The sequence below is a fragment of the Erpetoichthys calabaricus genome, chromosome 3 (genome assembly GCF_900747795.2).
Source record: "Erpetoichthys calabaricus chromosome 3, fErpCal1.3, whole genome shotgun sequence".
Lineage (NCBI taxonomy): Eukaryota > Metazoa > Chordata > Cladistia > Polypteriformes > Polypteridae > Erpetoichthys > Erpetoichthys calabaricus.
The window spans coordinates 136278544-136294808 of record NC_041396.2 but is presented as its reverse complement, the minus strand read 5'-3'; positions in this window follow the sequence as shown (position 1 = coordinate 136294808).

Here is a 16265-nt window from a genome sequence, read left to right as displayed (position 1 = left end):
AAGAAAGACACCAATCGATTGCAACTAGTGCAGAATGCAGCTGCTAGAATCTTAACTAGGAAAAGAAAACCGAGCACATCTCTCCAGTTCTGATGTCACTACATTGGTTACCTATGTAATTTAGAATTGACTTTAAAATACTGCCTGTGGTTTACAAAGCCTTAAATAATCTTGCTCCATCCTATATTTCAGAATGTCTTTCACCTTACACTCCAAATCGCAGCCTTAGATCTTCAAATGAGTGTCTGCTTAGAATTCCAAGAGCTAAACTTAAAAGAAGTGGTGAGGCAGCCTTCTGCTGTTATGCACCTAAAATCTGGAATAGCTTGCCAATAGGAATTCACCAGGCTAATATGCTGGAATACTTTAAAAAACTGCTAAAAACCCATTACTTTAACATGGCTTTCTCATAGCTTCATTTTTGTTTAATCCTGATATTCTGTACATGCATTTAATTATCATCATTCCTGGTGTCTCCGTAATCTGTACTAACCCCTACTTTCTCTTCTGTTCTTTTTCTGTTTTTCTGTGGTGGCGATCTACGCCACCACCACCTGATCAAAGCACCGTATTATTATCCTTACTTTGATGGATTAAAGGTCAGAAGTCCACATGACCATCATCATCAAGTTCTTCCATGTGAACCCTGAATACAATGAGGACTGATTGATGTCATTTATGTTAGGTAGAATGCCTAGAGGGGGCTGGGCGGTCTCGTGGCCTCAGAACCCTTGCAGATTTTTTTTTCTCCAGCCATCTGGAGTTTTTTTTGTTTTTTCTGTCCTCCTTGGCCATTGGACCTTACTTTTATTCTATGTTAACTAGTGTTCCCTAATTCTATTGTCTTATTTATTGTGTATTTTTTCTCTTTCTTCATCATGTAAAGCACTTTGAGCTACATCATTTGTATGAAAATGTGCTATATAAATAAATGTTTTTGTTTTTTGTTTGTGGGTAGCTTAATCCGTCAAGTTCGGCCAAATGGCAGATGTCATAGGTCAAGAATTTCTTATATAATGACCAGTAATTTAGAAAATGGCTATAAGGTTCATAGTTTTCAATTAATTTATTTTTTATTGATACAGTTATCTGATAGTATTGTTACGATTTCTTTTTTAGATACCTTAACATAAAAAAGATTTAATGTTCATGAGGCTTTAAACATAAAGGTTAAACTTTTAGCCTAGACATATGTATACTATATTGGGCCCTCTCCTTTTACATATTTGAAATAACTTTCCAGTATATGCCAATTTCATTTGTAAAAGTTCCCACTGGAATTCTCTTTTTTGCGAAATGCATTTGCAGGAATAAAATGAACTGATATCTTTTGAAGCCCTAGAGACTGAAGTACACTTCACATCTGTGCTGAAACTAAAGAAGTAAATCCTTACCTTTTTCTGTCTTCAAATCACAGATGGGAGTCAAGGCAGTTATTCTACATCCACTTCATGAAATGACAATTGTCAAATTGTAGGAACTGAACACAGGAGATGCAAACAGCCTACATTTGACACAATCTGTCCAGATAAAAAGCAAAACATGAAGGAAAAGGACATGATTACCTGTACTATATAAATAAGGGGTAAAGTAGCAAATGTCTATACTATAAGAAAATGTTTATTTTAATAACACAAATGTTTAATTGTAGAATATTTTTAACATATTCTAGTTTAAGTCTGAATGTATGAATTAACACCTCTCAGAGAAAACTCACGCAAGCAATAACCAGACACAAGAACTTGAACCTAGTCTTCTGAAGTTGTAAAGCAATAGTATGGAAAGCCAAATTAACAATGTGATACCTCACATCAATTTCAGATATCTTAAACTCAAAAATAAGTTCCTTTAATTTTTAAGATATATAGTAGGCAATACATCTTGAGGAGGAGGAGGGGGTTGGGAGCATGCACTGATAGCATGTTGCCACACCCACCACACAACGAACCGCCAGGATTGGGACCTGAGTGCAGTGAGTGACACCTAAGCACTACACTGGAACAGTGGAGTAGCATCCACTTGCAGAGCATCAGCACCATACGTCACCGCAGTTGTAGTCCCGCAGTTGTAGACCCACAGTTACAGACCCAGAAGTGGCGTCACCTTCGTTTCAGGACTGACTTTGTAAAATTACTTTTGGAAGGTTTTGGCAGGTCTTGATAAAGCCCGGAAAGTAACACCGGGTCAAGGACCCGTTCAGAAATTAAGCGATAAAAATGAGAAGGGAAAAACAGTACATCAAACCAAATAATACGCATCATTGTGAATTTCAGAGGGTTTTTGCCATCACGTTGTGTCATACATCAAACTAAACAATACAGATCATTTCTGTGAAATACACTATTAACATTTACGCTGTGTTTGGGTCTGTGGGAACCATGTCGAAAAAATTAAAATCATCAAGATCTGTGTTAATTGAAAATAGTTTTTTGTTTATATTCATAAAACGAAGTATACAATATAATTACAATGTTTGCACCAAGTTAGAGTTTAGTAAAATGTTAATAATAAAAGTTATTACATTTTTTAAAATGTACAATGCATGTGTGCAATATTGTTCTAAACCAATTTAGAAAACATTTAAGTCAATCTAATATTTTTAAATATGTATGTGAAGAAAACGGCAATACATATTCCACACTGAATTATGCTATATATTAATTGCCTTATACAGAACTACTCTAATTGTTGTCACTTATTATTATAAACGATGAGTCATCAAAAAGAAAAAAAAGAAAAATACTAATAAGAATCCAATTTATTTATATAGCACCCTTCCTATGCCCAAAATTCAGAAAGAACAACAGGACCTATATAACATTGGCTACAAATAATATCTTCACTAAATAAAGATAAATACAGGATATACAAAACATTCAAACAGAATAAAAGACAATAATCCAGACTAAAATACAACATATAATACTACAAAAATATCTTGAACAAATAACATAAATTGTGATAAAAATTCAAACCCTGAGTACCTGGACAGATAAAGGGGGTAAACTGAAAGAAGGGGCAGAATGTCAGGTCTGTTTAATGTCTTCCTAAACGAATGAGTTAAAAACAAATGAATGGAGTCAGCTGATCTCATAAATTTTGAAAGGTCATTCCATAGTCTGGGCGCTATACAGCTGAAGGCCCTGCTGTCACCCACAGAGTTCAGGTTAGTGAGGGGCACAGAATGAGAGGACCGTAGTGGGCAGGTTAATAACAGAATTTGATATTCAATCCTGTAAGACACAGGGAGCAGTGACGGTGCAGCAGGATGGCTGTGATGTGCTCGGTGTTGTTGGTTCGTGTCAGGACTCTTGCAGTTGAGGTTTTAATCAGCTGGAGCTGTGATTTACGATTGTAGTATTATAAAATGAAGATAACTTAATTATTATATTATAAATTAAGGCATGAGGGTTGCCCTGGACATGACATGAGATACATACAGTAGTGCCTGACAATGGGTCCAAGGATTTCATCCCTATACCTAATGGCAGTCAGGGTGTCATTGTCTAGTCTGTAAAGGTCTATGCGTCCCTTCATGCATTTGCCTCCCCTGACCATCATTGACCCACCACCAAAGCGGTCATGCTGAACGATGTTACAGGCAGCATAACATTTCTCCATGGCTTCTCCAGACCCTTTTATGTTTGTCACATGTGTTCAGGGTGAACCTGCTCTCATCTGTGAAAAGCACAGGGCACCCACCAGTGGTGGACCTGCCAATTCTGGTATTCTATGGCAAATGCCAATCAAGCTCCACGGGGCCCACTAGAGAACGTTGGGTCCTCAGGCCACCTTCATGAAGTCTGTTTCTTTTTGTTTAAGGTCAGAAACATTCACATCAGTGGCCTGTCTGCTGGAGGTAATTTTGTAGGCTCTGGCAGTGCTCATCCTGTTCCTCCGGTCCTGCTGATGGGTTAAGGACCTTCTTAGAGGGGCCCTGTCCAGCTCTCCTAGAGTAACTGCCTACCTGTCTCCTGGAATCTCCTCCATGCCCTTGAGACTGTGCTGGGAGACACAGCAAACCTTCTGGCAATGGCACATATTAATGTGCCATCCTGGAGAAGTTGGACTACCTGTGCCAGCTCTGTAGGGTCCAGGTATGGCCTCATGCTACCAGTAGCGACACTGACCGTAGCCAAATGCAAAACTAGTGAAAAAACAGATGAGGTGGGAAAAATGTCAGTGGCCTCCCTCCACCTGTTAAACCATTCATTCCTGTTTTGGGGGTCGTCTAATTGTTGCCCCTCTAGTGCACCAAAGCAGCTGAAACTGATTAGCAAGCCCCTCTGCTACTTAACTGACCAGCTCAATCGCCCAGAATTGTCATTTACTTGATGCTATAGTCGGATTAAAAAAGTGTTCCTTTAATTTTTTTGAGCAGTATATTTTAATGTAATATTGTGTTTTTATATGTCACTACACAAATTACTGAAACACACTCAATGATAGTTTTGGATAGCCTCACACTTCAGTCCTTCACAAATGCAGTAGTTTACAAACATCGTATTTTAATTTCTTTTTGAGAAGCATGAAAGATAATTGTGGTGAGTCTCAACTTATGATTACATTTTTGCTACATAAGGACTATTGAGGGACTTTTTTTTTAATCAGATGGTCACTTTATTTTAACAAGCAATGTAAACAACCTGTTTACTCTTTACCCTATTTTAATTTTAATTTTCTACACAATACTGTAATAACTGTACAGTTCAGCAGGCTAAAATAACACAAGTGCCGTCATTGATTCCCTTGTGGACTGGGCTGTACATGCTGGGGTCTTTGACACTTGTCGTCCCAGTAGAATGCGAGGTATCCCCAATGGTTTACTCTGCTCCTCAAGATGACTCTGTCTCCTTCTCCCTGTTCCAGTCTCAGTTCAAGGTTGTCGAGATGACAAAAGTATTTTTTTCTGAGATGTTCAATATGTTGAAAAAATTGCCTGTGGCCAGCATCCAGCGTAATGTTTTGTCTAAATTCTCCACTCCTCTTTTTGTAGCATTATAATCCATTATCATTTCTAGCCATGGAATCTCCTATCCCTGTGCAGGGCGCATTATGCACCAAGGATGTGTCATTTGTTTAGACAAACGTTAATGCCTTCACTGGCCTATTCTGTGTGGCAACAGTTGAGCTGGGAGCTCTGGCTTATTTTTCCTTATTGTGCTAAGTATTGTTACCTTCCTCTTCAGGAGCTACTGTCCCAGTCTGTGTAAAAGTAAAAGTTATTGCATATGGTGTTGTGGCCATGCAGCGTATGTCATGTCTAGGGCAACCCTCATGCCTTAACTTCTCACAGGAGTTCCTCCATCTGACTTTCCTTTGTTAATGAAATGACATCCTCTACTCTTCCGTATCTCTATGCTACCCCTTGAGCATGTTATTCATAGCTTTGGACTGTTTTATCATTTTTATTCAGATGATGCTTAGATCTATTTCAGTGTTAAAAGTGACACTTCATCATAGCTTTCTCAGTTCACAACTTGCCTCAGTGAAATTAAATTAAAATTAAAAGCTGAACAGAGCAAAACTTTTTAAAATTAAATTGCAACATAACTGAACTCCTGCAAAGTGGCACTAAAGTGCAACTTAAGAAAACAAGCTCCTCTACAACCATTCTTGGTAATGATCTCATCAGATCTTCTTTTACTGCAAAGAATCTCGGTGTCACTTTGATTCCTCTTTTTCTTATTTCACCCATGTAAGCCATATTAAGAAACTTCCTCCGGTGTCACATTTCTTATGTTTGCTCATTCCTGTCCTTTTCTAATGCTGAGAATCTTGTCCCTGCTTTTATTACATCCCACATTGATTATTGTAAGTCACTACTGGCAGGTACCACTTCTAATCTCATAACACAACTCCAGCTGATTCAAAACTCAACTGCAAGAGTCCTGACACGAACCAACAACAGCGAGCACATCACAGCCATCCTGCTGCACCTTCACTGCTCCCTGTGTCTTACAGGATTGAATATCAAATTCTGTTATTAACCTGCCCACTACAGTCCTCTCATTCTGTGCCCCTCACTAACCTGCACTCTGTGGGTGACAGCAGGGCCTTCAGCTGTATAGCGCCCAGACTATGGAATGACCTCCTGAAATGAATGATATCAGCTGACTCCATTCATTTGTTTTTAACTCATTTGTTTAGGAGGACATTAAACAGACCTGACTTTCTGCCCCTTCTTTCAGTTTACCCCCTTTATCTGTCCAGGTACTCAGGGTTTGAATTTTTATCACAATTTATGTTATTTGTTCAAGATTTTTTTGTAGTATTATATGTTGTATTTTAATCTGGATTATTGTCTTTTATTCTATTTGAAAGTTTTGTATATTCTGTATTTATCTTTATTTAGTGAAGATATTATTTGTAGCCAATGTTATATAGGTCCTATTGTTCTTTCTGAATTTTGGCCATAGGAAGGGTGCTATATAAATAAATCATGTTCTTATTAGTATTTTTCTTTTTTTTCTTTTGATGGCCAATCGTTTATAATAATAGGTGACAAAAACTAGAGCAGTTCTATAAAAGGCAATTAATATATAGCATAATTCAGTGTAGAATATGTATTACCATTTTCTTCACATACATGTTTGATGTGTATTATTTGGTTTGATGTACTGTTTTTCCCTTCTCATTTTTATCGCTTAATTTCTGAACGGGTCTTTGACCCGATATTACTTTCCGGGCTTTGCCAAGACCTGCCGAAACCTTCCAAAAGTACAGTCATTTTACGAAGTCAGTCCTGAAACGAAGGTGAAGCCACTTCTGGGTCTGTAACTGTGGGTCTACAATTGCGGTGACGTATGGGGCTGTGTCTCTGCAAGTGGATATTATTGGAACAGTGTGAGATTTCTTTACGGTGGCTGGAGTGCCAATCCTGCCACCACCCCCGAGTTTTCCCTGCAAGTTGAGGGACCTGGTTGCAGGGCTGAAAGCAGTTTAACATCATACTCATCTTGTGATATCTTCAAATTAGCTTCAGTAAAATTTACATTCATTTGTTTAGCAGATACGTTTATGCAAATGAATTTAAAAGAGTTCCAAATTATTAATGAAAACATTAGTTTAGGGGACAGTTTAGGAACAAGTGTTATAGGACAAAGCTACAAAATTAATCACCACAAGTGAAGACCTATAAACCAAACAGAACGCAAAACAAGTTAATATTTTCTTCATTCAAGAACCTGTCAAAGCCATTATTAATTAGATAGATATTGACAGAACAAAAGATTCTTGGAGCTCCCTTTTCCTTTCTCTGCAGACCAGAAAATTGACAGTGCTCCACCAATGATGTCACTTCCGGTATCAGTCCACCTGGACCCGCCTCTTCCTGTGTCACTTTGGTTCAACCTACATATGATGTCATTGATCACTGGCACCTGTTTATTACATTTGCTTAATGTTTTACTAAGTGAGTTTTATTCTTCAAGGGCATTCAAAAATCTTATCGTGCTGCTTCACTTTTTTCAAACAGATTTTTTGGAACTCTAAAGCATGTTCTTTCCTATTGACACACAAATGTAGAAGATGTAAAATAACTAGACCTAAAATTCTTACCTTCCTGTTGTGTTAGGGTCAGCACCAACCCGTTTTACTTTTTAAATGCATAAAACTACTACCTAATTTTGTTTATTGCATCAAGGCTTTTTGACTTTATCAGGAATCTGTATTTAATTAAAAAAAAACAACAAAAAAAAAACAATTGAACTAAATTATAAAATGCTCTGGTGAAAATTATTACCTTTGTGTTGGTAGGGTCAGTTTTGACCCAGTTATAATTTAAGGTTATAAAACAATAGTTAGGGTCAAAACAAAAATCATAAACACACTTTGAGGGGCTTCTCTCTTTGCCTGTGTGTCTCCTTACCTGAACAAACAAAACAAACAAATAAAGACAGACACGTTCAGGCATGTAAGGCTTGCATAAGACAAATTTAGTTTAGCGTTGGTGACTTGCAGAGTAAAAATCTCCTGTTTGCAGCAGTCAAAAATGAGAAGAAGATTTACAGTAAGCCAAGCTCTGGATCATATCTTTTCTGAAAATGAGGCAGAGGACACAGAACAGCATAGTGATATAGATGAGCAGGTTTCCGAGGAGGAAGACATTGTAGAGTATCTACCAGAAGGCACAGACACGTCTGATGAGGAGGTCACCGATGCTGAAGCTGCACTCACTCCTGCTGAAACGTTCAAATCCAAAAGTGGTAACATCTGTTGGAGCTCAGTACCCCCTGACTTACATGGCAGGGCAGCTGCTGCAAATGTCATCAAAATGACCCCTGGAATCACAAGGTTTGCTGTGACGAGAGTAAGTGACATCAAGACATGTTTTGATCTGTTTATGCCATTGTCACTAAAGAAAGTCATGCTTGCTGTGACAAACCTTGAAGGAAAAAAGGTTCATGGCGACATGTGGAATGACATTGATGAGGAATACCTGGATGCTTATATTGGTGTTCTTCTTCTTGCTGGTGTTTACAAATCCAGCAATGAGGCCACTGATAGTCTCTGGGATGCGTCGACGGGCAGAAATATTTTCCGGGCAACAATGTCACTTCAGTCATTTCGAATGATATCAAGAGTCCTTAGATTTGACAACAGAGAAACTAGGGAAAAATCTGACAAGCTTGCTCCCATCAGGGATGTCTGGGAAAGGTGGGTGCAGCTCCTTCCACTGATGTTCAACCCAGGGCCAGAGGTAACAGTAGATGACCGTTTTGTCCCTTTCCGTGGAAAATGCCCTTTCCGGCAGTACATGCCTAGTAAGCCAGGGAAATACGGCATAAAAATTTGGGCAGCCTATGATGCAAAAACCAGCTATGCATGGAATCTGCAGATTTACACAGGCAAACATGCAAGTGGCATTCCTGAGAAAAATCAAGGAAAATGTGTAGTCCTCGATATGACTACTGGACTGCGGGGTCACAATATCACATGTGACAATTTCTTTACCAGCTATGACCTTGGACAAGAACTTCTCAGGTGGAAACTTACCATGGTGGGCACAGTAAAAAAAAAATAAACCTGAGCTGCCTGCCGAAATTTTGCAGGTGAAGGACAGGGCTCCACTTTCTTCAAAATTTGCTTTTACAGACACCACCACGGTTGTTTCATATTGTCCAAAAAAACACCGGAGTGTGATACTTATGTCCACTTTTCACAAAGACGCAGCTGTGTCATCAACAAGTGACAAAAAGCCCATAATTATCTTGGACTATAATAAAAACAAAGGTGGAGTGGACAACCTGGACAAGCTGACTGCCACCTACACTTGCCAGAGAATGACCAGGAGATGGCCAAAGGTTGTGTTTTATAACATTCTAGATGTGTCTGCATACAATGCATTTGTGTTGTGGACCCACATTCACCTAGGGTGGAACTCAACCAGAAAAAACAAGCGGAGGATGTTTCTTGAGGAGTTAGGAAGTTCCCTTTTCAAGGCACACATTGAGCGAAGGGAACGGTGCCCCGGGACCCAGCCTCTGCAGCCTTGGTCAGACAGCTGCAGAGCTCACGTAGCATTCCTTCCACACCATCAGCAACACAAAGAGCATCAGTGCCAGCATCCTCTTCGGCCAGCACTGCCTCAACATCAACCTACACAGCCACAGCCACAAAACCACTGAGGCCACCTGATTCTAAAAGAAAGAGGTGTCAGGTCTGCCCTAGCAATAAAGACAGAAAGACAAACATACTCTGCTTCTACTGCAAAAAATATATTTGGAAAGAACACACTAAAAGTGTCACTTTTTGCCACACATGCATCTAAATGCACATGCATGTTCTTGCACACAAAGACGTTTTTTGGAACTAGTGCCTCATTTCTATTGGTTTGATTTGCTTGATTGTTTGTTGTTTGTTTGACCTTGCAAATCCACATTTTGAGATTTACTTGTTTAGCTTTCCATTTATATTAAAGTTATTTTTGAAAATAGTTTTTTGCCTTTTTCTTTGAAATAAATATATATGGGTCAAATTTGACCCGTAACACCATAGATGTTACTATAGTAATTAATATTATAATAAAAAATATATATAACAAATTTATTTAAGAGATGTGTTCTAATACCCCTCAGTAATACTCAGGTAACATAACAACCTTTTATTTATTTAAATAATTCTCTTGAGGTTCATTTAATCATTTTTTAAAATTGAAAACGAGAGGTATGCTGTTAAAGTAAAAGCTCATGAGGTCACAGCAAAAATATTAAAAACATTCTTTTAATGGACAAGGAAGCATAACAAAGTAACCAAGAGGTAAGGAAAAAAATTGGATGATAAATAATTGTTTTGAGGGTAATATGGCTGATTAAACACACGGGTCAAAACCGACCCGTTAACATAAGAGATAGTAACAGAAAGCTAACATAAGAGGAAGGTTAATCTTTATATTCCTTCCTCTGTAAATGAGGACTTAGAAAAGGAAATGATTCATTCTGTCACCAACACTTTAATGATGACTCACCCCGACCCTGCAGTTATAATATGTGGTGACTTCAACCATGTGACTTTGGAAGGAATTATAATAAATTTCTTTCAGTTTGTGACCTATTCCATTTGAGGAAATAACAAGCTGGACCTGCTGTATTCAAATGTTAAAGATGCCTTTAAGTTTAAACTACTGGTACCTTTAGGCAAATCTGACCACAACCTGATTCATCATATTCTCAGCTATAAGCATGTTATTAGATGGCATCCTGTTACAACCAGCCTGGAGGCTGAAATGGCTCTAGGAAATGATGTTCGAGTCAAATGGGGAAAATATTGAGGGACTCAGCCACTGCATCACAAACTACTGTGTCAATACAGTGGTACCCTCAAACACGGTACATTGCTTTCCAAACAACACGCCTGGATATCTAAGGAGCTAAAAGTTCTCCTGAATGAGAAAAAGAGAGCAAAGCTGGAGACAAAGAGGCTTTAAAGGATATACACTGTGTGCTAAAGAGAAAGCTGAGTGAAGGAAGGGAAGCTTTAAAGCTAAAATAGTAAACAAACTCACTCAGAATAACATGAAGGATGTTTTGGAATGGACTGGGCATACATAATTACTGGACTCAAGTAACCCGGGGCTCAGGTGCTAGAAGGGGATATGGACAAAGCTAAGACCGGGAAACAATTTGGAATAGACTTTTCCCTCCCACTGCCATCTTCTTCCAATAACCAGTGTCTCCACACCATCCCTACTCCATCAACAAATCCTACCAAATCAGCTGGAATGGCCATTGACAAGTCTGCCTCTGACCATCATTGTTTGCTGTCCATAACTGAAGACCAAGTAAGGAGACAACTGAGACTGAGGAAGCTACACACAGTGAAGGCTGCAGTACCAAATGGAGTCAGTCCTCAAGTTCTTAAGGCCTGTGCTGGCCAACTTTGTGGTGTCCTCTATCATCTGATCAGTCTGTCTCTAAGGCTTCAGAAATTTCAGCTGTTGTGGAAAAACTTCCTGCATTGTTTCTGTTCCAAAAAAGGCAGATGATGCCTCTGCTTCTCTTCACCTAATGACTACTTACGTCTCACATCATGAAGACCTTCGAGAGACTGGCTCTGGACTATTTGAGTCTTCTTTTAGTAGACCATCTGGACCCACTGCAATTTTCCTGTCAAACAAGGATTGAGTTGGAGGATGCAATAATCTACCTGTTCCACAAAGCTTAATCTCATCTGGATAAAGCTGGCAGTACTGTGAAGATTTTTTTTATTTCTCCAGTGCCTTCAACACCATCCAACTAACCCTGTTAAAGGTAAACTCTGATATATGCAGGTGAATGAGCTGATGGTGTCCTGAATAATGGACTATCTGTCAGGTAGAACGCAGTTTGTGAGATTTCAGGACTGTGTTTCTAATATGGATGTGAGCAACACTGGAGCACCACAAGTAACAGACTTGTCTCCTTTTCTCTTCACTCTGTACACCTCAGATGATGATGATTCTGCACTTATGGGGTGTATTGATAAAGGGGATGAAAAAGAGTATAGCAGTCAGGAGGAGGAGTTTGCTTCTTGGTGCAAAGAGAATTGTCTGCATCTTAACATCAGATGCAGACAATTCTTACATCAGCAAAACCAAGGAACTGGTTTTTGACTTTTGCCTCTCCAAAGAGCCTCTATGTCCGGTCACTGTTCAAGAAATGTAGAGGCGGTCCACACCTACAAGTACTTGGGAGTCCACATTAATGACAGGTTGGACTGGTCTCGGGACACAGATGAAGCTATATAAGAAAGGGCAGAGCAGGCTCTTTTCCCTTAGGATAATGTGTTTCTTTAATGTGGTAAGTAACATCCTTCACATCTTCTATAACTCTGTGATAGCCAGTGTGATTATCTTCACTGTGGTGTGCTCAGCTGGTAACCTCATTTCAAGAGAGACCCACTGAATCAACAAGCTAATTAAAAGGGTAAACTCAGTTATAGGATGGACTCTGGATTCTCTGGAGGTAGTAGTAAAGAAAAGAGTTAAAACAAAACGGAGGGCCGTTATGAACAATGCCACACAACCACTGAGGACTTTGAGCCAACAAATTATTCAGGAGAAGTGTGTCAAGAAACACCACACAGGCTCCATTATACCAACAGCAATATGCCTGCATAATGCCTTATTGTGACTGTGACTCTTTCTTCTAATTTCCATGCTTTATAGTCATTCTGGTGTGTGTTGGGAACAAAGTGTGTGCATATTTATTTACTTACTTATCTACTGATTTATGGATTTATTTTTAAAGAGCTTCTGTAAAAAGCCAAATTTCTCCAAGGGGACAAATAAAGTTCTATTTATCTATTTATGTCAAATATTTTTGTGAACAATTTATAATACCCAAGACTTCTGCACAGTTCTGCATATTTATGTATAAAAATAGCCACACAAAATTAATAATCCTCTCCTCTCTTTACATTTTTTGGTATCGTATCCTGTGAAGATATCCCATTTGGAGCCTGGTGCTCTTGATGTCCAAAGAGAAACTTTACCCTATTTAATACCTTCCTGGGGTCACTTTAAGTAAAAGAGGGAGAAGGAGCTTAATAGGAATCTCCAGTGCAATATATGTCCATGTCTCTCCTGACGCAGAACAAACTGTAAGGCATTCAGAGTTCTCCTTTTAACAGGTTCCCTCTCCCTGTGCTTCCAGCTAAATTCGGACAGAAATAGTGGAGGGAACTTTGACAATAACGTTTCAGAAGGATACTATATTTAACAAAGCTTTTGAAATTGTTTAATGTAATATTTGATATAAATACATTATTCATCCATTTATTTTGAAAGCCACTTTGAAATGTGGTGTTTGTCATAATCAAACAATTCAGAGTTACCAACTGAATTACTGTATCACGCACATATTTTGGATTTAAAGTTAAATTTACTTATTTGTCTGATGCCTTTACCCAAGGCAACTTACAACATTTATGATACAATTGGTTACATTTCTTTGGGTTTTCCAATTGGAGCACAGGCAGGTCAAGTGACTTGGTCATGATCACACACTGTCAGTAGCAAGATTTGAACCCACAACCTCAGGGTTTGAATCCCAAAGAATACCTGTACATACAAAGTGCAAATACGGGCAGAAATTGAACTCAGGTCCCTACAAGTCTGAGGTAGCAGAATGTTACTCTCATAATTCTAGGTAAATCAGAAGCTTTTTTTTTATTATTCATGTGTCATGTTAATACACAGGTTGCTATTGGCAGAAATATTTACTGAAAATGGGCATTTAAAATTATGAGTGTACACTCATGTTGGCTGTTCCTCTTGAATTACAAATCTTTTAAAATATTTCTATAAAAGCTGTTTTTAAAATCATGCTTTTTTATAATACAATATTTTCTTAAATATGGAGTAGACAAGCTGATTCGTGCCAACTGCAATCAAGCAGGCTGGGGGTGAAATTAGAAGAGTCTTTCCTTCCAATCAGGAGTATAGGGTTTTATTAGAGTTCCTTGACTAACAATGTTTCTTTTCTTAACAATTATGCAAAATTCCTAAAACTCAAAGGAGATAGAAGGAAAGCCTTATATTATGTAAATTACTTTGCAATGGTGTTTTTAAGGATCAAGGTGACATAGTGACATACTTTTTAGGGCAATTGTCAGATTATGAATAATAGACAAAAAATCATCATGCATAGTAGTCTGGGTACAAGTTTTACATATAACAAAAAAGCACTTGAATATCTCAATGTGAAACACCCACATTTAATCTCTCGGGGAATGAGAGTCTTTTATGTCATGGCTTAATAAAGCATGTCTGAGATAAACTATCAATTAGTACCTTCATGTGTTGTTGCTTTAATAAATAACACTTTTTAATAATGTCTCTAAATAAAATTAAAGTGATCTTAAAAATACAAGTGTTCTTTTATGATTATCAAATTTTGTGTAAATTACCTCATCCTATCCTTTCTAACATGATAAAACACAGGCGCCAGTGTACACTGATAATTTCTGTATTATCTATATATATTATTTATTTATTATATTACATATTTATTGACTATATTTATGTATCTAGATTGCATAATACCATACATTTCATCAATGTTCATATTGCTTACTACATGTCAATATTGCTGCTACTTCTTTGTCTTGTCTTTGCACAATTTCTTGTCTTGTTTGTGTTTTAATTTTTTAATTTTAAATTTTAATTTAATTCTACTTTTAATTTAATTTTAATTTTTTATTTGCACTTCATGTTGTTACACTGTGGTCCCTGAGCTTCGCAATTTTGTCTATCTGTATACTTGTATATGGTTGAGATGACAATAAAGTTCACTTTGACTTTGACTTGGTTTATAACTCCTGCAAATATAAATATGCTTCTAAAAAAGCATGTGCTTTCAAACCATAAAACCTTGCAAGATTACAAAGTCTAGCGTGGATCTGCACTGTGGGCTATCATTGCTTTTTAAAAAAGATGTTTCTAGACAATGTGCTTGAAGAGAGCATCTAGCACTGTTCACAAGAACATACAGTGCTCTACAGTAAGAACATATGTTTTCAAAACTAGAATGGATGTACAGAAATTACTGAATAGCATTGAACAGTATAGCATTTATAGTATATAAATAGATTACCTTTACATGAGTTTTTCTGTACATTCACATTAATCAGTTTTCACTGTATATTTTTGTAATGCAGGATGGAATAATGGCAGAGGTGTTACCATTGATGCCTCATAGTTTCAAGAGATTGGGCTTGATTCATAACCTATTCACTGTCAGTGTGGATTGTCTGAGTATTGGAGGCATTAAGGTTAGATAACACGGTGACTTTCAGTTGTCCCAGTGTGACTGATTTGATGTTGGGCAGTAATCTCTATATATATGTCCAAAGCAAGCAGAAACAATTATTGTTCTTTTTTGGCCCAAATTCAGTTATTTTAAGCCAGTCTGGATTTATTTTCTATGTTCTATATTCAGTTTTTCTATTGAAAATTATTCTCTGGTTTAATATTTCAGTTTATTTATATTGCACCATCATATACGCCGCACTATGCTTTCCCAATGCACTCTACAGTTCTGTCATCTTTATTATGTTAAATGATTATTTTTTCTCTTGTCCACTTCATTTTTTGCAACTCTTTTTTTTTCATTTTAATTCAATCTATACTTTCATCTGCTGCTTTTTTAGTTTTCTAGTTTGTATGTTTAGACTCCTTTATTTACACACCTTATAAATATTATGCTAAGGGCATTTTTTTCACTGAACCAGAATACCAGAAGCCACCAATACTCAATTATTCACACTGTTGTCAGTTATCTTTGAAATGTGGGAGGAAGAACAGAAATGTATTACCATATAATAACTAAACGTGTATATTTTTATTGTTGCATAAATATTACTCACTATTTTGTCTTCAGTATTTTATATGCCTTTTGTTGTATGTAATTTTGAGTTTTATTTTACTATGCTGTTGGACTATGTGGGACATATAAGTGCAAGTGTGCTTTATAAGAACAAATGAAATGAATTAATTTAGATATCAGTCTGAAACATTACATTTATTTGTATTAACAACACTGAAAGAATAAAGCTTAATTTATTAGCTGCTTTAGTAAAGTAAAAGCCACACTGCAAACCAACCCCCCGACCTACAACCGCTCTTCCATTGTGCTACAATAAACTCAAATGGAGGAACGATGGTCTTAGTGGCACTTGAATTTTAATAGGGAAGCCACAGAAATTGTGTTGTGAAGAGCAAGGAGCACAGAGCAGCAGATTCAATTGTTAAGTTAATACATTATTGTAACACATAGGATACTGAC